Source organism: Canis lupus, chromosome 22 (genome assembly GCF_003254725.2).
Source record: "Canis lupus dingo isolate Sandy chromosome 22, ASM325472v2, whole genome shotgun sequence".
NCBI lineage: Eukaryota > Metazoa > Chordata > Mammalia > Carnivora > Canidae > Canis > Canis lupus.
In genome coordinates this window covers 313026-336452 of record NC_064264.1, presented here as the reverse complement: position 1 = coordinate 336452, position 23427 = coordinate 313026, and the positions used below count along the sequence as shown (strand labels likewise).

Sequence of the window (23427 nt, the reverse complement as noted above, 5' to 3'; positions counted from 1 at the left end):
CTGAGCTGGATGGACGGCCCTGTTTTTAAGCCTCGGTTATGTAATAAACAGGAAAAAGATGTATCTGTTTACCTTAAAAGTGATCATTTTTCTTAAAAAACAGATATTTTAATACACAAACTCTTTAATATTTGTTCCACCCGAGCCACCTGCAACCAAGCCACCACAACACTTGGTCCCTGCCCTTCCTAAGAGTCCATTAAAATCTTGCCCCGTCTGGAGGGCCCCGGAGTCCACGGAGTGGAAACCACATGGAGGAAGGGCCTGGGACCTGAGCGCCAAGCAGAGAGAGGACTGAGGCTCTGCGTCCGTGGCGCTCGGCCCACCCTGGGTGCTAGGCGGAAGCTGCCCCCCCGCGGAGGGGCTTCCCCCCCATGGAGCCTTCCGTCCCCCACACCCCTGCCAGCGGCTTCCGTGGGGTTGTTGTAACGTTGTCGTACGTCGTTCATCTAGTTATGAAGAAGTCCAGTGAAGAAGTTCTGGAGAAATAGAAGAGAGACTGTAGTTGGGGCCCTGGAGCAGCCCCTTCCCCCGGCCGCCACCAGGCCCCTGACACCCCAGTGACCTTGCGGTGATCTGCGCAGGGCGACGTGCTGGAGGGGAACTCGTATTTTAGAATTTCACTGGGAATCTCCAACACTTAAATGGGTGATGGTGTGAGGCCCAAGTTTGTCTTTATTTTTTATTTTTTTTTAAGATTTTATTTGTTCAGGAGACAGGCAGAGACGCAGGCCGAAGGCAGACGCTCAAGCCCTGCACCCCCTGGGCTGGCAGCGTTGGTGCAGCACAGGGAAGCTGTTTGGTTCACATTTCCGCTTCCCATCCCGTCATGTGTGACGCCCGAGTCCGTTGACCTCTACATGCCTCCGCTCACCCCTTTCCGGCGGTTCCTCGGGTCTGTCACTGGAGGTGTTGGAAGGCCGTCCCCACGCACGTCGGCTTCCCGGCGAGGCTCGCGAAGTGGCTCCTTCCTCTTTCCCCACTGGTGGCTCAAACGATTAATTTTGATTGATGATTAACAGCGTAAACGTTCGTAGTTTATTTCATTTTGTATAATGAAGTGTGTATTTCATAATTCATGTGATTGACGGGCAGGGCTTCAAGCAAAATGAAACAAGCCTAACGGAAGTTTTCATTTCCGTGAATTTTTTGTTGGCGAATTTTGTGAATCTGATGTTTACAAATTCTTTGGTGCCTCTCGTCACGTTAGTAAAGACAACAGCAATAAAGGCAGGGGCACCGGGGAGGCTCCGCGGTGGAGCGTCTACCTTGGGCCTAGGGTGTGACCCCGGATCCTGGGATCGAGTCCCGCGTCGGGGTCCCCGCAGGGAGCCTGCTTCTCCCTCTGCCTGGGTCTCTGCCTCTCTCTGTGTCTCTCATGAATAAGTAAAATCTTTAAGAAACAAACATAAAGGCAGAGCTTCACTTCCGCCCTTTGTGGACGGATGAGAGGAGGGAGGAGGACTCCTAGGGCACGCGACGCCCCACGGCCGCCACTGCCGTCCCCGCAGCATGGTGGGCTCCGCGGAGTCCTCCTACTGGACGATTTGTAATGTCTGCGAAGGGCCTTGGGAACTGACGGCCAGCAGGTAACGGGGAGGACCCAGCAGCAGGTTGAGCAGCAGGATGGGTCTTGCGGCTTTAGGCGTCCTCTGGGAGATGACCGTGTGCTCGCTAGAACATTCCCACTTACACCTGGGGTCCATCTAGATGGTTTTAAACGGTGCACTTGCAGGTTCCTTGGGCCTGAAGTGGGGGAGGAGCTTGCCCGCAGTATCTCTCAGGTGTCCTTCAGTTTTGAGGATTCTCAAAACTGTGAGATTCAAATTCCGGTGTTAAGCTGAGGAGGCGCGGCCTCGAAGGAGGCCTGTGAGATTCCGGGATTAGACTCCGCACGTGGGAAGCCCCTCACGCTGTCCCGTCCTCCTCGTGACGTGGGGAAGGTTAACAGGAGGAAGCCGCTGCGGCTCGCCCGTGGCTCGTGGAGGTTTCTCCTGGTCTGCCTTGGTCTCTAAACATTCATTTTGTCTACAGTAGATCCAGGGCGCAGACGGTTACGGCTGTTAATTAAATACCTAAAAGAATTTGAGTCCCTTGGAAACTGATGCATTATAACCAGGAATTTGTCTTCGTATTATCTGTATGGAACATGACACATGAAAAGAGAAGTTCGCTATTGGCGAAAAATGGATTTCAGTTCCCTGATTTAATGTGATTTTAGGAAGGCCTCTTTTTTTTTTTTTAATGTTTATTTTTTTTAAGTTTTATTTATTTATGATAGTCATCATCAGAGAGAGAGAGAGAGAGAGAGAGGCAGAGACATAGGCAGAGGGAGAAGCAGGCTCCATGCAGCGGGAGCCCGATGTGGGATTCGATCCCGGGTCTCCAGGATCGCGCCCTGGGCCAAAGGCAGGCACCAAACCACTGCGCCACCCAGGGATCCCAGGAAGGCCTCTTGAATGATTAAAGTTTCAAGTTCTTCACTGCAACATGCTCCGTTTATCTATTTTAACTTTCCTGTATTTATCTATGAAGGCTGTAATCAGTAATCGTGAAATAAAGGCAAATAAAAGGGAACTAGCCTAGAAAGTGTTACAGGCTACATAGGGGATAATCATAAACGACATCGCCAGCTTACTTGTTGTGTAAAACTATTATGCATGACTCGGAAAACTAATACATGTGGCAAATCAATTTGAAAGAAGTCTAGCTGGAAAACAAGAAAAAAAGTCCCTGTGTCATTGTGGCCTAGGGGTCATCCAGCCCCTTTCTTCAGTTGTACTTCTCTTTTCGTTCTGTTGAAATATGTACTTATTTGGTTTTCTGTCTATACAAGTATTTACATTCTTACAAAAAATATGGAAATTCTAAAAAAGTATAGGAAGCAGGACATAAGAAACCACCATGTTAGAGGAGCCACTCTCAGCAGATTTTAGTTTTTTTTTTCTCCAATTTTAGTATAGCTTTATGTATACAGTCTCACAAACTTTGTATTTGCCCAGCACCCCGACGAAGGTCATCGGGTGGAAAAATGGAGCCTCAGCCATGAAAGATACATGGGAGCCACTGAGTCAGCCTGGAACTGCCTTCCCTTCTGGCCTTTTTGTTTAAATCGCTGTGGTTGGAAATCTGTTATTTGCAGCCCAAATCATCCTAAACTGAGAAAACTGCCTTGAATTTATTCATTCTTCCCACGCATGATTCTTTACTGTCACACCCAGTGAGCGCAGAATCCATAGTGGATGACACACTGCCCTTCTCTTCTCATAGCACACAAAATTGCTACCTTTTCTTTATCTTCCTTAATTTTTTTATATTTAAGTAATCTCCACACACAAGACAGGGCTTGAACTCACAACCCTGAGATGGAGAATCGTATCGTACACTCCCCTGATGGAGCCAGCCGGGCGCCCCCTGGTTCCTTATTTTTTGTTACATGTGACTATAGAATAAATTCCTCTAAGTGGAATTTCTGGGTCAAAGATTATATGCTTTTTAAGGTTTCTGACCTCGAAGGGTTTCCTTTCTTTTCTTGTCAGCTCATCATAAGACTTTAAGAATGTTTTTTTTTTTTATTTTAATGAGTTTTTGGTGTTTTAAACTGGTGTATTTTCCCTCTTTCTTTCTTCTCCTTTTTTAACCTGTTTGGTTCACCACAGTGCCTGCAATGTTACTTCTTTCTTTATATATACTTTTTTGAGCAGTTACAATGTACTTGGCACTTTTTGCAAACATTTCCTCATTTAATAACCCCAGGGGATAAGTGGTATTTCCTTTTTTTTTTTTTTTTTTTTTACCCAGTTTGTGAGAGGGTAGGGGTGTTTTGTAGGGGTGTTTAACCACTTAGTGTTCACTGAACGTTTGGTCTTACCTGGCATTTTGTGTTAGGTTTTCACATTATTATCCTTTCTTATTATTTACCTTTATTTAAGTTTTGTTTTGCTTTGTCATTTTTCTCTCTTTTAAAGTAGAAAAAGAATTTTATCTGTGACTTGGGAGTTCAATGTCCAGTTTTTGTTCCGATTATGAGTACATTTAAAATTTGAACTTATTTAACATTGGAGCAGTATCTGTGGAGTCCCCATAAGCCACGAGTGCTTTAGCACGCTGCTTCCTCCCTCCCTCCCTTCCTCCCTCCCTTTCTTCCTTCCTTCCTCCCTCCCTCCCTCCCTCCCTCCCTCCCTCCCTTCCTTCTTCTTACTGCCTGAATTTTGTTGAAATAATTAGAAATGTTTGTTCATACTTTTTTTTTTTTTACATTTTGCTCCTTTAAGCATCATTGCTGAATATTTCCATCGTTTCAACACCATTAGTAGTGTTTTGTCAGCTTTATTGTTCACTGCTATTTCTTGCATACTTCTTTGTGTCTATACTTCTTCTTTTTTTTTTTTTTTTTGAAGATTTATTTATTTGAGAGAGAGAAAGAGCAAGTGATGGGAGGGGCAGAGGGAGAGGGAGAGAAATCCTCAGGCAGACTCCCTGCCGAGCACAGAGCCCTATGTGGGCCTTGATCCCAGGATCCGAGATCATGACCTGAGCCAAAATCAAGAATCGGCTGCTCAGCCAACTGAGCCAACTATGTCTACACCCCTGTAGATTTTCTAGTTTCTTGAATTCCTTATTCTAACTTATTTTTTTCAATTGCTTGTATGTCCTCCCTTCCTTGAGAATTTTCTTTCCAGAGGCACCTGGGTAGTAGATCAGTCTGTTGAGCATCTGACTCTTGATTTTGGCTTAGGTCATGATCTCAGGTCATGAGATCCAGCCCCACGTCAGGCTCCGCAGAGGGAGCCTGCTTGGGAGTCTCCCCTCTCTCTTTGCCTCCCTCCCCGCCAAAACAAAACTTTTTCCCCAGAAAGGGTCTATGGAAAGTGTATTTTTTTCTTATGTATTATATGTTTTTAATTTCTTATATTTCTTATGTATTTTTAAATATTTCTTAGCTTTCTAATAATAATAGTACATAATTTAGCTAAGTCTAGACTTCTTAGGTCACTGTCTCTTCCCTTCAGAGTCCTGTAAGTCTTACTCCACCGTCCTTTAGTGGTTAGTGCGGTGGATGAGAAGCTTGATGTTTATTTCATTCATGTTCCTTTTTATTGTTGTTAATAAATCTTGGTGGAGGTTCAAATGTCTTCATTTTTCTCCCAGCATTCAGAAATTTGGGGATGTGTGGCTCTTTCATGATGAATTCTTCCAAGCTCTGAATGGATAATTTCAGTCTTAAAAACTGACTTTTAAGTTCTGTTTTTTCACCCATTATTTGCTTACTTACTATTTCTCCTTTACACAACCATTATTTCTTCCTGGTTCATTTTCTCTTTCAGTATTTCAATCATGCACATATTAGAGCTTCTGGATCTGTTATTCTAGAGCTGTCTTTTCTTTTAGATTTATTTATTTATTTATTTATTTATTTATTTATTTATTTATTTATTTAGAGAATGCACACGTGTGAGCAGGGGGGAGGAGCCAGAGGAGAGGGTGAGAGAACCTCAAGCAACTTGTGCTGAGTGTGGAGCCTGGAGCCCGTCGTAGGGCTCAATCGTGACCTGAGTTGGCTGCTTACCCGACTGAGCCCCCCAGGAGCTGTCTCTTCACTAGTAGTTTCCAGTTTTTCTGCCTTTCCCTGTGAGTTTTGGGAGATCTCACTGAGCAGCTACATGTCTGCAGGTTCCCCTTGGTTTTCTGTGGTGGCCAGTCTGCATTTCACTGCCTGTTTTTTAGGCCTCCAGTTCCACCTTTTGTCTTCGACTTCTATTCCTTGTTGCTCCTTTTCACCTCTCACCCTTCTGACATTTGTAGCAGTGATTCACTGTTCTTTTGGATCTTAACCGAGAATGTAAATTTTAAGATTTGTAAACCTGTCTTTTTTCTTGCAGTTGCCCAAATTATTCAGATTATTCTACTTGTCTTAAAATATCGGAGTCTTTTCTCCCATCTCCTTTGCCAGCTTCTCTGTTGGCTCCTCTGCCAAGTGCAGTCTGGTCTGTTCAATATTGGTAACTGAAATATGCTTTGTCAGGGGTTGTGTAGGTCATTGTTCAGTTCTTTTCATCATAGGCAGAAATCGGGGAAAGCTGGATGCATTGTACTTTCTCATCAGCAGCCCGGGTCCCAGTGGTCTGTGTGGGGTAGGGATGGAGAGTGGGCAGTGGGAGACAGCTGCAGGGCGGAGTACCCCTTTGTTGAGGAACAGTCTCCCTTTTGTGCTGCACTGGCAGCTCTAGGCCGACTGGAGTAGTTTCCCTGCCCCCTGAATAGCTGCGTGGCCTGGCACCCAGGCAGGAGCTCCAGCACAGCCCTTTGTCCCCGCTGGTCTTGCTTCCAGCCTCTGCTCCAGTTCACGAGCTCTTCACACCATCTGGAGAGGGGCCCCGGGTGGACTTGGGCCCTCTGCGTAGTGGAAGCTTAAGAGTTTAAGTTGAGCCCCCTCCTGGCCTTGCTGGTCAACATTGGGCCCCTTGTTTAACCCTCTGAAGCCAGCTTACCGGTGGATGTGATAATATTGAAATTTGTCGACAGCTTGAGGCGCTTCATTGGCCTTCGAGCTCTCAGTAGCTCGTGAATGGCAGCAGCTTTGTTGCTAATGCTGTTCCAGGGACTGGCTGCTGGTTGGGCTCTCCTGCCTCTGCTGACTCCTCAGGGGTTCACGTTTGTGGATGGGTCTCTTAGCTGGCCAGTTGGCGGTGAAGAATGCTCCTTACAGAGTTAGCTGGGTCATTTTCACAAAAAGTGATGAGAAAAGGGAGTTGTATGCATCATACTGGTTCCAGGTGCTCACATGTAATTCTTTATTTTCTTTTTAAAGACCTATTTATTTGAGGGGGGGCGGGGAGAGTGCACGGTGCCTGTGTGAGCGGGAGAGGGGCAGAGGGAGAGGGACAGAGAATCCTCAAGCCGTCTCCCACTGAGCATGGAGCCTCCTGTGGGGCTGCTAAGATCATGACCCGAGTTGAAATCAAGAGTTGGACACCTAAAGGACTGAGCCACCAGGCACCCCTCACATGTAATTCTTTAAACCAGTGCGATTTGTTTTAATAAATGGTGTGAGGTAAGGGTCCACTTTTCTGGAAAGAAATAATTAGGGTAGCAGCTTTTATTGTATAATTTAACTTTCCTCCATTATTTTTAATAACTTGTTAGAGTGCTCATTAATATATATGCTTGAATCTGTTTCTGGGCTTTTATTTTTTTCCACTGGCCAGTCTATTTAATTGCTATCATGCCATGATATTTGAATCTTTCTTTCTTCAGTGGTAGGATTAGTTGTTAAGAGCATGGGGTTTGGAGACAGGCTGCCAGGGTTTGAATCCTGGCTCCTTTTATTCCTAAGGGCTTAAGTAAATTACTTAACCTCTGTGTACCTCAGTGTTATAATCTTGAACACGGATATAGTGTAAAGCTTAAATAATTGTCATCAAGTAACTAAAACTGAGCCTTGGTTAGTATAGTGCTCCCTAAATGTTGTTATTATTACATCTCAAATCTTTTACCATATACAACACAGATTTTTTTAGTTTTGAGTCCACCTTTTAAAACTGGAGATCAAAAAACTGTAAAAGATTCTCTTCTTCATGATCTTCTTTCCTCTTATTTCTAAGCAGAGATGTGGCTTCAATTCTATAAATAAAAGCACCAAGAACTCATAGTGTAGTCTTGCAAAGTCCTGGAGTGTGTTTTTGAGAAAGAGTGAATAAAAACCTGCCTCTGGGCTCTTGAGGGCTGGGACCCCATCTATACCCTCTTAGTATAGTACCAGTCCTGGTTTGAAATACGTACCTGCTGCATGCTTTCCAAAATGAAGGAGAAGTAATACTTTAGTCACTCATTCATTCATTTATTTAAGATTTTATTCATTTACTCATGAGAGACAGAGATGCAGGCAGAGGGAGAAGCAGGCTCCATGCAGGGAGCCCGACGTGGGACTCGATCCCAGGACTCCAGGATCCCTCGACCGAAGGTGGCACTAAACCTCTGAGCCACCCGGGCTGCCCTACTTTAGCCTTTTAATAAACAAGAGTTTAAAAAAATACCATGAGGGGCGCCTGGGTGGCTCAGTCGGTTGAGCATCTGACTTCGGCTCAGGTTATGGTCTCAGGGTCCTGGGATCCCGCACTCAGCAGGGAGTCTACTTGTCCCTCTCCCTCTGCCCCTCCCCTTGCTCATGCTCTCTCTCAAATAAAATCTTTAAAAAAAAATAATGAAACTGGGTTAGAGTCGATTAAACTTTTTCACATTTGCAATACGAGTGGAAAAGCCTGATCTTTCTCAAGATATTCAGTGCCAGGAAATAAATTTAGTGGAGCAAGGAGATTTTGTTGGTTAAAGCATTTTCGGTGTACTGATCGAAGTGGTCGGATGTGTTATGATTGGATGAAGTGGATTTTGTCCACACTGACAAGGCGCAGGTGGAGAAGCCCCATAGGAAGCCCTCGTTCTTTTCAGGGGCCTAAGAGGAGTTGGGAGAGAAATGAAGAAGTGGTGGTGGTATTCTGTGCCAGCCTGTAAGGGTCGCGGCCCCAAGAGGCTGAGAGGCCTTGCCTGAACAGCTCGCGGTCTGGTCTGTCTCGCGGCCTCTGGGCCTGCTAGACCTGCCTCAAGTGCTGTGCAAGGGGCTGTAAATGCCCACCGGCCGATTTCTTTGCTTTCTGTCTTCTGTTACTAACAGTGAACATTTCACCAGGCTTCCTGCATGTCCCCTTCTGGGCGCACAGTCTGCTCTGCTCCGAGAGGCCAGACGGCCTCAGAAATAAGGTGGAGGTGAGGGAGACGAGGGAGACGGAGGCTTCCAGGTCAGGCTGCCCGGAGGCCTCCGGGTCTTCCCTTCACCCGCTGGGGCCCGGGGTGGGGGGGGGGGGGGGTGGGTTCGGCGAGTGCACACTGCAGCTCCTCACCTCTGAAATGGAGATGAAAACAGGATCCCCACCCCCCCCAAAGCAAGTGAAGAACAATGTCTCTTATGTAAGCGATGCCCAGATGGTGGCACCCTAGTTTGGGCTGTAGTAACAAATTCCCATGGATTGGGTGGTGTTCCCGTGGCTTCGGGGCTGGAAGTCTGTGATCAGGGTGTGGAGGAGGGTCGGGCTCGGGGTAAGAGCCTTCTGGTGTGTAGATGTCTGTCCTCTTGGACCCTTACGTGGAGGAAAGGTGGTGTTTCTTCCCAGGGCGCTATTCACGAGGGCTCCACCTTCAAGACCTTATTCTCCCCCACAGGCCCCCCTCCTAACCCTAGCACATAGGAGGTTAGGTTCTGGCAGAGGGGGCATGCTTGAGCGTCTGCCCTCGGCTCAGGGCGTGACCCTGGGTCCTGGGATCGAGTGCCGCCTCGGGCTCCCCACGGGGAGCCTGCTTCTCCCTCTGCCTGGGTCTCTGCCTCTCTGTGTGTCCCTCATGAATAAATAAATAAAACCTTAAGAAAAGGATTCTGACAGAGGAATTTGGGGAGGGACTTAAGCATTCAGTACCTAACAGTTATTATTCCTTCCACTACTCCTGCTGTTGCACTTTCTCAGCCAGCAGGAGAGCTGGAAGCTTTACTCTGACCATCCCCCCAGTCTCCATTGCTGTTTCGGGGTCCCATGTCCGACTTCTCCGACCCTGGGAGTGCCTGCATACCCTTTAATCTGGCTCGACTCTTTTTTTTTTTTTAATAATTTTTTATTTATTTATGATAGTCACACAGAGAGAGAGAGAGGCAGAGACACAGGCAGAGGGAGAAGCAGGCTCCATGCACTGGGACCCCGACGTGGGATTCGATCCCGGGTCTCCAGGATCATGCCCTGGGCCAAAGGCAGGTGCCAAACCACTGCGCCACCCAGGGATCCCTGGCTCGACTCTTAATGGAAGGGATGCCTACTGGAAGTTTTTGATCTTTTTTACAATGTGATTGATGGGTGCCCACCTCTGTCATCCTTTATATATCAGGAAGCGCAACACGTATCTGTTGGGCAGTTGGTGATACTTGAAAAATTTCAGCTTTTGCTGGGCTTTGCTCCTTTTCAGGTTGCTGTGTTAGCTTCAGCTGCCTTCCGTAGCCTACATTTATGCATATGAATTACTCTAATAGACTCTGATTTGTAACTACGCTTTACATTTTGTATTTTGCAGTTATCTTAGTTATCTTGGCCATGGTTAACGGTTATTATCAGCAGACCTGTGGGCCGTGATCAGTGTGACTTGGGAAGTGCCATTTTCCTAAGAGAGAATTGACCTTGACCCACTTAGGCAAGATAGAAAACAGCCAGTTCTTTGGCTTTGTGTTCTTTTTAATCACAGAAACCAGAATCATTGCAGCAGTTACCCAGGCTCAGCTAATTGAAAGGACTCACAAGATTTCACAAAGTAAACTTACCTAAAGCTCTAGTAAAGACAGTGAGTACAACACAGCAGGAGGAGGAGAACGCAAGGCAAACGTCCAGGAGGTCTGGTACATCCCAGGTCCTTTTTCACGTGCACATATACTTTTTGTCTTTGCATCTTGAGCCTTCGGGAAACATGTGAGATGGTGTCGCCTGGACAGATAGATCAGTGGAACAGAGCAGAGTCCACAGAGAGAAACACACACATAGACAGTCAATTGATTTTTGACAAATTTGGTGGTGAAAGGATTATCTTTTCAACAAATGATGCTGGAACAATTGAATATGCACGTGTTGAAAAAATGACCCATGTCTCATACACTTATAAAATGAACACAGAATAGATCACAGACTTAAATGTAAAACCCCAAACCACAAAGCTTCTGGGAGAAATATAGGACAAAATTTTTGTGACCAGAATCTGGTCACAGATTTTGCAAAATCCCCAGGTTATTCTTATGCACATGAAAATTGGGAAAGGACCTGCCTATAAGGTGTGTTTTGAAGGTTGAGTACTAGTTATGTGGCGAAAAAGGAAGATGGGGGAGAAACAAACAAACGCTTCAGCAGAGGGTCAGCACATTCAGGGGATATGATGAGTGAGGGCATGGCTTTCACATAATAAGTTCACGCAAGAATTTTCACCACTGTGCAGTGAAATAAAAACAAAAAGGACAATATAATGAGGTTTTTATATCTAAAGTTAAATTTATTCAGATTTCAGAATTCTCAGATCATGCCCTTCTTAACTTTTCATAAAATGAAAGTGCTAGCAAATTGTAGGGGTTTTTTGTTTGTTTGTTTGTTTGAAATGTTTTTTCCTTGGCAAAATCAAAAGGTGACAACCCTATGTTTAACTCACCACCCTTTCAGTTTTAGTTTTAATTTTTCTCCTGACCTATGAAATCCAACCAAGTTTGGCCATTAAGAGGAGTTGAGCAGAGTATTGGACAGCTGGGGCTGGAGGAGCAGACAGGGGTCAGGTTTTGGAGGACCTGGCAAGCTGTGCGGGTGGACTTGATCCCCACATCATGGAAGGCTGAGTCACAGTTGGAATTGCACGTTAGAAAGTTGACGTTAGAGGCGGGTGAAGGGAGCAGAGCAGAGTGGAGCAGGAGGCAGGAGACCAGGCCGGAGGCTCTTGATGTATCATTGGGAGTGTGACAAAGGCCGCCTGATAGAGCAGAGCCAGGACAGACTCCACTTACTACAGGTGGAATTGACAGGAATTAACAATCTAGTGGGCAGAAGAGGTAATTTTACATTAAATTATTGTTTGACTTTAAATTTTGTTGAATTTAGTATGCCCAAACTAGTGTGAGTCAGCGCTGTACTCAAACCTCTTAAAAGGATTGATTTAAATGACTATGGAGTGGAGTGATTGAGCATCTGTGCAGTGTAGTCCCTCAAAGACAAAGAGAAACTCATTAAAATGAGATCAGAGAGTTAATCCATCTTCACACTTAAGTACCCATTCATGAAAAGCTACACTGTGTGAATCAGAAAATGCTGATTTCATTCATTTTATTACGTATGTAATGACTTGGGAGAATGCGTGGCTAGTAAAATACTGGGTACTGCTAAGCTTTTTGAATGTTTATTTTTGCAGGGATTAACTCAATACTGCTGCATATTATGTAGCGTAATAATTTACATATCATGCTTGCTTTACAGAATGGCTTCTGGTGGAAGGGTCTCTGATTTGTCTGCCTTTAGCTCAAGATCCTTAGGAAATTCTTAGGAATTTCAGAATCTTTTTGGAAGTCAATGAATTCTTGAAAAGAAATTTAGGAAATGATTTTGTTTCTACTATTACTTTTACCTGACTTCTCCAACAAAAATATAAACGAGTGTTGACTAATAAACAAGGTTCTGTTTCTCTGGCTTCCCTGTGCTTTTAATGAGTTTGCTTGTAAGCTTTTTTGTTGGTGTGGCTTACTTTTAAGCCTGTTTTTCAAGGAAGGTCAAGATACACTGATTTATTTCCAGACTTTTACAGACTGTTCAACCAATGCATAAACAAATTTGGCTGTTTGTAGGTTCATCTACACTGCATTTTGATACATCAAGGATATTCTGTGGGAGCTTATGTGAGAGGTTCACTATGGGAGGAAAGTTAATATGATTTTGATTTATGGGATTTATTAACATTCATGAGTTTACATTATGTATCTCAAAAACCCACAGGAAGGGAGGTTGATTATAGGAGGAGCGGGTATCTATACTGTGGTGTTTCAACAGAACATGAAATTTTCCTACCATTCATGCTAAACCATCACTTTATATCAAGCAAAATTATGGAGGTTTATTTGACCTGGCAAAGTAAAGATGTAGTCTCATTGTCTTTTTTATTTTCCCATTTTATACCTCCTATATATTCCCACAAAGCATATCTGATATGTTTAAAATTTGTGAGAAATATGATTAGTCTTAGTTACTTCATAAAATAGGCTAGATTTTAAGGGCTTTTATGATTCCATCTAGAAATTCACTACCTGTCTCTTGTCATAAGGGAGAGCAGATGGATGTTCAAAATAATGTAGATTATTTAATATGGAATCTGAATACTTTTATGCCATTTAGTGTTTCCCAGTAGTGAGGAGAATTTAATCTCCTAATGAAATATGTTTAAGCACTGCAGAAAATAGACATTTTCATCCACTCTGCTAACTTCAAAGCAGTCCATATGCTATTGTCTCCCTTATCATTTACATGTGCTACTATAATTTATGTATTGAGAATATTTAACAGGAGAACTTTAAAAGTTTTCTAGCAGGATTATTCTGATATTTTGTATTGATTTCTTTTGGGCATATGTGCCAGGTAATTGCCTCAGCTGTTAACACCTTTCAAAGCATGACTTTTTCTAGTTTGGTCATTCATTTTAGAGACCCAGAAATTGTTTGTTAACCGTTTTTCTAGAAATAAAACGTGTTTCATTCGTGAACTTTTTATTAACACCAACACAGGCTGTTAAACCAACTCAGATTGCCAACTGGATGACAAAAGTGTTTAGTACCACTTGAATTAATATCCACTACTGTTTCTTTTTCATAATTCCTCTGTGCTTAAAGGAGGCTATGCCTATCTGTTACATAGTTATTTTTACATATATATAAATATATATATATGTTACGAGTTATATATGTATATATGTTACGAGTTAAGGCCTCAAGATTTTTTAAAGGATATTTTATTTCTTTAAAAGATTTGTTTATTTTGAGAGGGAGAGAGTATGAGGGTGAGCAGGGGGAGGGGTAGAGGGAGAGAAGCAGACCCCCACTGAATGCAGAGGCTGATGAAGAGTTCAGGACCCCGAGATTAGGACCTGAGCCGAAACCAAGAGTCAAGATGCTTGACCGACAACCAGCCAGGTGCCCCAAGACCTCAAGATTTTTTGTTTAAAGATTTTATTTATTTATTTGAGAGAGTGAGAGAGATCACAGAGGGAGAAGGGGAAGGAGAAGCAGACTGGCCACTGAGCAGAGAGCCCGGAGAGGGGCTCAATCCCAGGACCTGAGATCATGACTGGAGCCGCAGGCAGATGAGGCTAACTGAGCCACCTGGTGCCCCCCAAGACCTCAAGATTTTTAAGAATAATTTATCTTGGACAATTTCAACATATACAACACATGAAAATAATGATGATACCCATCATCCAGCTTCAGTGATCAACCTTCTGCCAATCTTGTTTCATGTATCTCTCCACTCCCTGCTTTGGGGTTTTGGGATTCACTTCATTCATTCATTCATTCATTCATTTATTTGGCTCCATGCCTGATGTGGGGCTTGAACTCATGACCCTGAAATTAAGAGCCCGCCCCGTGCTCCTCTGGGATTCACTTTAAGTGAACTTTAGATTACTGTATCATTTTACCTGTTAATCCTGTAAGTGATAACTTGTTCCACATTCCGCAGTGCTGCTATGGAGGGCTAAATTAATAATAACTTCTTCATATCCTTGAGCATGTTCAAATTTCCCTAATTAGAACATATATTTTTTATATGTGTTTATTCAGACCACTATCCAAACAAGGTTTACATGGTGTGTTTAAGACAGTAGGCCTTTTTTTTTTTTTTTTTTTAAGATCTAATTATTTGAGAGAGAAATCAAGCACACAAGCAGGAGGAGCAGCAGGCAGAGGGAGAGGGAGAAGCAGGCTCCCCGCTGAGCAGGGAGCCTGAAGCGATACGGGGCTCCATCCCAGGACCTGGGATCATGACCTGAGCCAAAGACAGATGTTTAACCGATTGAGCCACCCAGGTGCCCAAGATAGCAGGCTTTCTTTTTTTTTTCTTTAAGATTTTTTATTTATTCATGAGAGGCACAGAGAGATAGAGAGGGGCAGAGGCACAGGCAGAGGGAGAAGCAGGCCCCATGCAGGGAGCCTGACGTGGGACTCGATCCCGGGTCTCCAGGATCAGGCCCTGGGCTGAAGGCGGCACTAAACCGCTGAGCCACCCGGGCTGCCTGAAAGTAGGCTTTTATTTTATTTTATTTTTTTAAATTTTTATTTTTTATTTTTTATTTTTTTTAAGTAGGCTTTTAATGTGACTTTTCCCACGATCTTGCTCTGTAATTTTGATCAAATTGTTTGATTCTCTAGACCCCCAGCACCTGCAGACATTCACTAGAAATGATGGTACTTTGCTTTACTCACCTTAGGGTATTTTGTAAAGGATAAAGAGAAGTAGGGTAGGGCAGGCAAAAAGGATGGACTTTATATTTTCTGCCCTGCTTTAATTTTGTTAATGGAATGATTGGGAATGTTAATGATTCCCAAAATCATGTCTTGCTTAACTTGTTGGGTCCATATTTTCATGGAGCATTTCTAGTCACCGTCGAAATACAAGAGGTGGTGTTGAAAAGCATGCATATGGCATGTTTCTTATGAGAACATGGACAGCAGAGAAAAGTGGTTATGATCTAATGATGGATGACTGGATTCCTGTTTTCTCTAACATTACCACATGCATTTTTAGAGAATATTTTCTTTGCTTGAAGTTCTAGGACATGAGGGAAATGGGAGCATAACTGAGTTATAGTCGTAATCTGATCAGTTATCTAGGAAAGGAAATGATAACTTTTAGGTGCCTGGGTGACTCAGTCGGTTACGCATCTGCCTTTGGCTCAGGTCACCATCTCAGGCTCTTGTCCTGCTCAGCGAGGAGTCTGCTTCTCCCTCTCCCACTACTCCGTCCCCCTGCTCATTCTCTCTCTTTTTCTGTCTCAAATGAATAAGTAAAAAGTCTTAAGAAAAAAAAAAAGGAAAGGAAATGATAACTTTTGATCTGACCTGGGCTCATTTCCCACCATTGATTATCTTCTTCATCTTAGAATTGACATTTTTCAAAATTTCTCTAAGAGGCTAAGCCCTTATCTCTCAACTCTTCCCTTTTACCCCTTCTCTGTATTATTCCCTTCTAATTATACATCATGTAAGAGCTTCTCATTCTAATCTTTTTTATTCTTTCATGTTTTTAAACTTTTAATATTTTCCATATCATTGTGTTCTGTTAGGATTGTCTTGTAGAGTGTTTTTCATTTATCTCTCTTTTTTTAAAGATTTTATCTCTTTTTTTCTTTTTTTTTTTTTTTTTTTTGGCTTTTAAAAGACTTTACTGGGGAAACGTACAGGGGTGGGGACCGTCCGCGGAGACCTCTCCGGTCGCTGTCCTCCATCTCTCTGGGCAGTAGCCATCCCCAGGGGCCCCTGCTCAGAAGCATCAGATCAGTTTTGGCAGGGGCCTTAAAGATTTTATTTCTTTATTCATGAGACACACACACACACACAGACACACACACACACACACACACACACACAGAGGTAGAGACACAGGCAGAGGGAGAAGCGGGCTCCCTGCAGGGACTTGATCCTGGGACCTCCGGGGTCATGCCCTGAGCCAGAGGCAGACGCTCCACCGCTGAGCCACCCAGGCGTCCCTCATTTATCTTTTAGTTTATAAATCCTCTCTTTGATTGTATCTAATCTGTTCCATTTGTCTATTGAAATTTTTACTTCAGTAATACATTTTTTTCATTTTCAGAAGTTGTTTTTTTCAGTCCACTTACTGTCTTCATTTTTTAACCTCTTACTTTTGAAACACAGTAAATGTAGTTATTTTATATCTCTTTCTGATGATTTTAGTATCTGAAGTCTTTATTGGTCCCTTTTTTGCTCTGTAATTTTTGTTGGTTCTCACTCTGATACCTAGTTTCCTGGTGGGTTTTATTTTTAAAAACTGGATCCATTCATTTTCCTTAGAACCTCACCTGGGGAAAGTTTTTCAGGTGTCCTTGAAAGTGAGTTCCTCTGTAAGACTTGCTTTTGCTTCTATGGTTGCCTGAGGACATCATAGATTTAGGACCACTTATTAAATTCTCCATTAGAGAATAAGTTTGTACTGGATGTTTCATGAGGGTCAGCTTGTGGAGAACAGCTTTATTGATTGATTGATTTTTAGGTAGATAAGTTTCCTTACTGTCCCATCTCTGCATGGGGAGATTTATTTCTTATAAACTCTTGCACCCAGGGTGTAGCGTTTGGAATCCTTAAATAAGGTTTCTTACTAGACTCCCCCTGTCGTTTAGGCCTAGACCTTTTCTCCTATAGCCCACACCAGTGTGACAATGAAATGGATACTTGGGATCTACAGGGTCCAGCAGAAGTTCTTAAAGTTAAAAACATTACAGTTAAAAAGTGCTAAGAACTCCCTTATTAGAATTTTGGGGATCTGCAGATCCCTCACTTTTAAACAGGTTTTAAAGTAACAACAATAAAAAGAAAACCACCTTCTGCTGAATTGCAGCCAGCGTTTGCGTTAGTCGGAAAGGTCTTTCTGCGTCTATTCTGCAGTCGTGCTGAAAGTCGGTGCGGTCCTCCAGCTTCTCTTTCTGGAAAAGTTAGTTGCCTTTTTGAGGTTTTCCCTGTTTTTCCAACGTGGGGAGTAACCGAGGCGCAGTCTGCCGTCGTCAGCTGTGGGGCTCCCCGGACTGGAACCGTTGCGGCCACCCCCGGCTCTGTGTCCGGCCCGTGGCTGCTGCTGTGCGGCCGCTCGAGGCCTCCCGGGGTGTCGGCCCGGCCCAGGCTGCTGCGCCGCCAGAGCCCTGTTCTGAGGCCCCCGTTCTGTAAGCGTGCCCTCCCACACGGCTCAGAAGCTCTGCTTTGTGCCCTTTATCCCTGGACGCCGAGCCTGATTCCTGCAGCCCGAGTCCCAGGTGCCCGTGCATCCTGCAGGGGAGCCTCTGCCCCTCCGTGGGGGAGTGGCCGCGTGAATTCCTGTCCTGTGTTCCCGGCAGGGATGCCCTGTCCTGGCCCTCCCGTGGCCGCATCTTTGGCAGCTCTGTGAAGGTTACACTTTCAGAGAGGTAGCCTGTTTCTTTTTTAAAAACTAAAAAAAAAAAAAAGAGTTTTTAATGTGGTAAAATAGACATAACAACATTTACCATTTTACCATTTTTAGGTGCACAGTTCAGCGACACCGGGGACATCCACAGTGTTTTGCGACCATCCCTACTGTCCGTTTCCCAAATGCAAACTTCATGCCCATTAAACAGTAGCCTCTCCTCCCAGCTCTGCTTTATTTTCCAGGGTGTAAGACCCTTGGCCATTTGGCTATAGGCGGCCTCCCTGGGAGGGAGCAGGGCATGTGCTACGGACTCGGAGCAGGGGCAGCCAGGGCACCTCTGAGTCACTGCTCGTGCGTTCACTGTTTCATTAGGTCCCTGTTGAGCATCGGTCAGTGGTGTGCGGTGACGACGGACCATGCCCGCCTGCTGTGTGGACGGCCAAGAACACTACTTCAGTCTCTTGTTCCTCTAGTGATTCCGCCCGTATTCCTCCTGGTGGGGGTAGCGATGAACACTCTCATGTTGTTGAATCGCTCAGACTGACAGTTCACAGCTTGTTCCCCTGTCTCTTTAGCCTGTGAGGGCCTCTGGCTGAGGAACAGGTAGCCCTGCTGCTCCCCAGTACCCCATCCAGCTTCGCCTTCTGGTGCTCTCCTCGGCCGCCCTCTGGGTTACACTTCACCACTGCACTGGGCACATGTTCGCTTTTTTCTCTTCTCTTTCCTGTTCTTTGTCCTTTCTTCTATGTATTTACATGACCTTTTCCAAGCATGACCTTCTCTGCGCTAAGTACTACATATTAAATATATAAAAGTGTTATAGGTATTTAAAAAAATCAAAGGTAAAAAAGGTAAATCAAAGGTTTTTACCTTTTACCTTTTTTATTTTACCAAAAATAAAAATTTTTTGAAGTTCTCCTAGAATTCCTTGACTTGCTAACTAGCATTAACAGGCCATGTGACTGCTCGGACGCTGGCAAGGTGGCTCCGGAGCTTCCTTCCGCCCAGGAGTCTGGCAGGCTTGCCGGGAGAGTCCCGCTAACACAAGAGAGCGGAGGTGCAGGTCACAGCGGTGAGAGGTGAGAGGGAGGGGGCCTGGGAACCCTAAAGCCCACAGCTACGCAAAGGCGGGGAGCTGTGCTCCAACATCAGCCACAAAGAGCTGAACCGAGAATCAGAATCTACAAAGCCAGGCTAGAATGCAAGGAAACTAGTTGCAGACCCAGAGTAGTGCCTAATAGTAATGAAACCCCTCGGAATTAAGTCCTTGTGGGGGCTTCTTTCTCTCGAGGCCTTAGTCTTGATCGCAAAGCCAGTAATTCCGTGTGTTTTGTGTGCGTGTGTAATTTCTCACCTGCTGTTTACGTCTGTTTCACCTCATTTTGAGACTTCATTTTATAGGTTTTAAAAAACAAGAAGATACTGCTACTTGATTGTGCTGTTTAGAGTTCTGAGTTGTGAAGGCTCATGTGACCTCTGGTTTGAGGGAGGGGCCCAGCCAGTCCCGACGCGGCGGGGTGTCAGCAGCATGCAGCACCCCTCCTGACGCACCTGACCGCCAGCACCCAGGTGGCTGGTTGTTTTGAAGCAGAGCTCCAGGTGGTGAAGTTAGGGGCGCCCCGGGGTCCGTGCTTGGGCACTGTTGCTCGGGCAGCGGCGGGCCTGGCGTGCAGCTGCCTGCAGGGTGGTGGGGAGCCTGAGCCCCACCGCAAGCCCCAGCGTCCTGGGGCCTTGGCCGCGCAGCCAGTGTGGCAGCCAGTGTGGCAGGCGATGCGCGTGCTGTACTCCCCACGTGTGATCGGGATGCATATGATGAGACTCTAGTCTGTTTTATTACAAATAATCCTAGAGGAATGGCTGTAAAAAAAATCCTTTAGGTATGTTTTCCGAGAGTTTCTGCAACATTACTTGCATTTTCCACCTTTAAACAAGTCACCGTGAAAACTACCAAAAGTTGTTGACGGACGTCCCGTTGCTTCCAGTTCCTCTGTCCGTCGGCGGGTCGCGGGGGCTGCCTTCGGTTTGTACTGAGCTGCAGTGTGCGACCTGTGGGGAGAGTACTCCCTGGAAATTCAGGGTCGGCCTCCCTCGGCTCCCAGCCCCGGCCCCCCCCCCCCCCCCCCCCCGCCCCCCAGGCACTTCAGCGGTGGCAAAAATAACCATTGTCCCCTGGGAAATGGAGCTCATTGCTATGGTAACTAATGAAGGTTGCATCATTCTAGGGCACATTTTTAAAAGCCTGAATTTCAACATGGGTAGACGCCTCGTCTTATTTTATTCAGTAGCTTAGCAACCTGTGGTATACTGTTTGTCACCGCCCCCGGTCTTCCTCCTTCTCTCAGAGAACTGACCTATATAGATAGTTTTTTATTATGGGCACGTTCGCACTGTGAATTTGGTTCTGTTCTTGGGTATGTTTATGACGACTTTATTTTGTGGACCAAAACTCAGGCCCCATGCTGTGTCTGAGAAGCGAGGCTGTTTGTTCTCCGTGTGGGGCGCCCTCGCCCGGTCTGCGACCTCCTGCGCGCTGCACCCCTAATTGTTGCTGTTGCTCTGCGTTTGTCCTTGGTCCTCTCTCCCCCTCACTCACCAGCGGCTTAGCTCTCGCCTGTGTGCTGGTGGCTTCCCGACGCTGGGCTCCGGCTCAGGCCTCGCCCTGGACTCCAGGTGGCCGCCGGTGCCGGCTCGGGAGGCCCAGCTGGAGCACCCCGGGCGCAGCACGTTCAGGGAGCAGCCAGCATTGCCTGCTGGAGCGATCTTCGCCGCAGGGGCCGCCCCTTGTGCAGCTCCCCACACGCAGTCAGCCCCGAGTCTGCATGCTTCCCTCCTGCATGCTCTACCGTCTCCTTCTTCTCTTCTCCTTTTAGGCCTGGCCTCCTGGCTGGCCGGCCCGGTTGCTTCAGGATAAGCAGGTTTTCTCCAGGCTTCCCTAAACAAACAAACAAATTGTGGTTTTCTGACTGGCACGAGGCCTTCAGTGGCTCCCCGCAGTCCTCAGGGTAAAACCCAGACTCAGGAGGGCGGCCTCCTGCCCGCCCCATTGTCCAGCTCGCATCCCATCACCCCCACCTGCGCCCCTGCTGCCCTTGCCGCCGTCCTCAGGTGCCCCCGTCACCCCCACCCCCAGTCCTGCACCCCAGACACCGTCCCCTGGGGACGCTCACACCTCCTGACCCAGGCCCCATGTCAGGGCTCGAAGCCCCGCGTGTTTCCTGACCAGCGTGGCGTCTCCCCCAGCTCCTACCTGGCTGGGCTGCAGTGCCGCGTGGGGAGCTTCTGGAACATTGGTGGCGCGGGGTGGTCTCTGTGGTTCCAGTGCGTTTCCTATACGCGGGCCTCGTGGGCACCTACTAGGTGTTTGTGAATGAATCGGAATGTTGTAAATGCACTCGTGAGCCACGGGGCAGACCCCTCACTACTGGATTTCAGCAGTCGGGAAATCCGGATGGTGGACGTCTCTGCAGCTCCTCGCCTCCGTCTAAGTGGACTCGCCAGGACCGCTGGAGCTCAGAGCCAGGGTGTGCTTTCCCGGGAGGATGGGGTGGCCGGCCACACGCACCTGTGCGCACGGTCTGTTCAGCAGCGGCTGTGGGCTGTGGAACCCCGTGGCCGGCTCACGTAGACGAGCGCCGCTGGAGAGCAGAAAGTCAAGTGTGGGCTGCAGTGTGGGACCCTCCCCAGGGGAGCAGTGGGCTTCGCTGCTGGAGCAGCGCCTGAGCTCCATGTGGTCATGTTGGCTGCTGCCGCAGGCAGGAGGCGGCCACACCTACCCCATGAAGGCTGCGTGGAGGCAGTGCCGGGTGCCCTTCCCCTCCGTTTCTTTAGGTGCTGGCGGACTCAGGAGCCACAGATCCGCACCCATGACCCCCCAGCACAGTGTGTGGATCGCTGGGTTTCAGGCCCGTGTCCTTGCTGCCACTCCGCACAAGGTCTCTGCAGGTGTGATCAGAACATCTCCTGGCAGTGGACAGTCGGGGTGGGTGGCAGGGAGGAACTCGTGACCGATCCCCTTGATGTGTTAGGAATGACGAGCCCACGCTTGGGCCTGGTGTGGAGCTCGGCCCTGGGCAGACGCCAGTGGGACTAAAGACGATGCCGTCCCCGATGGTGCGTAGAACTCAGCCGAGGAGCAGCCTAGTCCTGAGCAGGGTGGGGTTCTGATAAATATTACAGTGCACCGACCTCTGCTTTCACCTTAAAATAGAAGCAAAAGAAGAACTTTTTTTGGTTTAAGGGTAATATTTAAAATGATTCTTACCTGTTGAAATGTGGTCAGCTGTGTCCAGTATGGACCAGGAGAGGCAGCCGCCTCCGCGCCGCAGACCCGCTGCGGGGCCTTGTCTTACTAGTTTTGAGATGAGAATTTCTCCCCTCCCTGGCTGCCCTGACTGCGAGCGGGAGAGGAGGAGCTGGGAGGAGAGGACCGGCCTGGCGCGGGGGCAGCCGCCTGGCACCGTGTGTCTGGCACCGTGTGTCTGGCCCCGTGGGGTTGCCGGGAACCGGGGCTCTGTGTCGGGGTGAGTGCTGCGCCTCTGGCCTTCGGAGGCACCTGCATTCTTCTCCAGGACACTGACCTCTACTGGCTTAGCCTGACTCGCAATCACAGCTGAGTGTCTTTCTTGGATTTTTTTCAAGGAAAAAAATTTCCACTCACTATTAAAGTCTTTTTATGCTGCTTTAAAAATATAATTTGCCAAGAAATTAGTACCTATAGGCTTTGTATAGTGGAATTAACATTTATCTAGGAAATTTGCATTTATCTGGGGGAATTCCTAGCTATCCAAATTTTACTTTTGACCTTTAGGATGTAGTGCTTTTTTTTTTTTTTTAAAGTTTTTAACTGTTATTATACCTCTAAAGATAAGGGAACAAACATTTTTATAGTTTTTTTTATTTTATTTATTTATTTATTTTTATAGTTTTGCTTTTATTGTAAAATTTATCAATTCTTGATATATGTTGGTGTAAGGAAGGCAATATATCTAGTGAAGAGAGCACAGAGTTTAAAATCACAGGTTTTGGTTCAGGCAGATTATTAGTTCAGGCAAATTGCTGAAATTCTCTGGGCCTTCTCACCTCTGAAGGGTGATTTGTTCACAGAGCTATTGTAAGGATTAACTATATACACAGAGTGTTTTGGGGGCTGTTGTTCCCGCAAAAATGTTTGTCACTACTATTAAAGTGAAAACTAACATTAGCCAGCCACCCTTTTGACCTATACAGCTGTTTAAAAAAATCTTAAAACAGACCTGTATTAACTGTATTGTCATGTCCCTTTTCTACCGGGATTTTTAGAATCTCTGTTACTTAAGTGTCTGTCTATACATGCGTATCTGTGTAAGCTGAGAGTTTGTGCACCTGAAAGGCCAGGAGCGTTGGCTGCGGTGACATCGCGGTGCTCTACGACCTGGTGTGCGTGGTGGCGGAGCTGCCTTCAGCTCTGCTCTTCATGGAAGACGCTGTTCCACATCTGCAGTTATTTTAAACTCAGTATGTTGAAAATGAAACCTGCCCTGTTCTCCTGCCTTCCTGTCCCTGCCGTGCTGGGAGCAGTTTTGCATAGTGTGGTTGGGAGAGCGCAGCCTTTGGGGTTAGCCTGCCTGGGTCGTGGCTCCGTGTCCTGGGGCTCCCTGTGCTTCAGAGCCCTCCTCTCGGACAGGAGAGCCGTAGCTGTTGGGGTTGTTGGGAGGCCACGTATTGGAATTTTGTTGGC

The 23427-nt window shown here is 46.3% G+C and overlaps 1 protein-coding gene and 1 long non-coding RNA gene across 8 annotated transcripts in view; one reads left to right on the top strand and one right to left on the bottom strand.

Annotated features, from left to right (window-relative positions):
- The window catches only part of WDFY2 (WD repeat and FYVE domain containing 2), a 162221-nt gene that overhangs the window by 38018 nt on the left and 100776 nt on the right, over window positions 1-23427 (top strand). The window contains exon 1 of one of the 7 annotated variants that reach the window (XM_035704306.2): window positions 998-1029. The exons of the other annotated variants lie outside the window; for them this stretch is intronic. The gene's annotated coding sequence lies outside the window, so the exon portion shown is untranslated. Of the gene's footprint in view, window positions 1-997; window positions 1030-23427 lie in introns of those variants that run through there. 7 annotated transcript variants of the gene reach the window in all.
- LOC112678945 (uncharacterized) lies at window positions 19852-22421 on the bottom strand. The gene is made up of 3 exons (XR_003148019.3): window positions 21973-22421; window positions 20959-21854; window positions 19852-20643 (listed from the first exon to the last, which is right to left on the bottom strand). It is a non-coding gene; the product is annotated as an uncharacterized LOC112678945 (long non-coding RNA).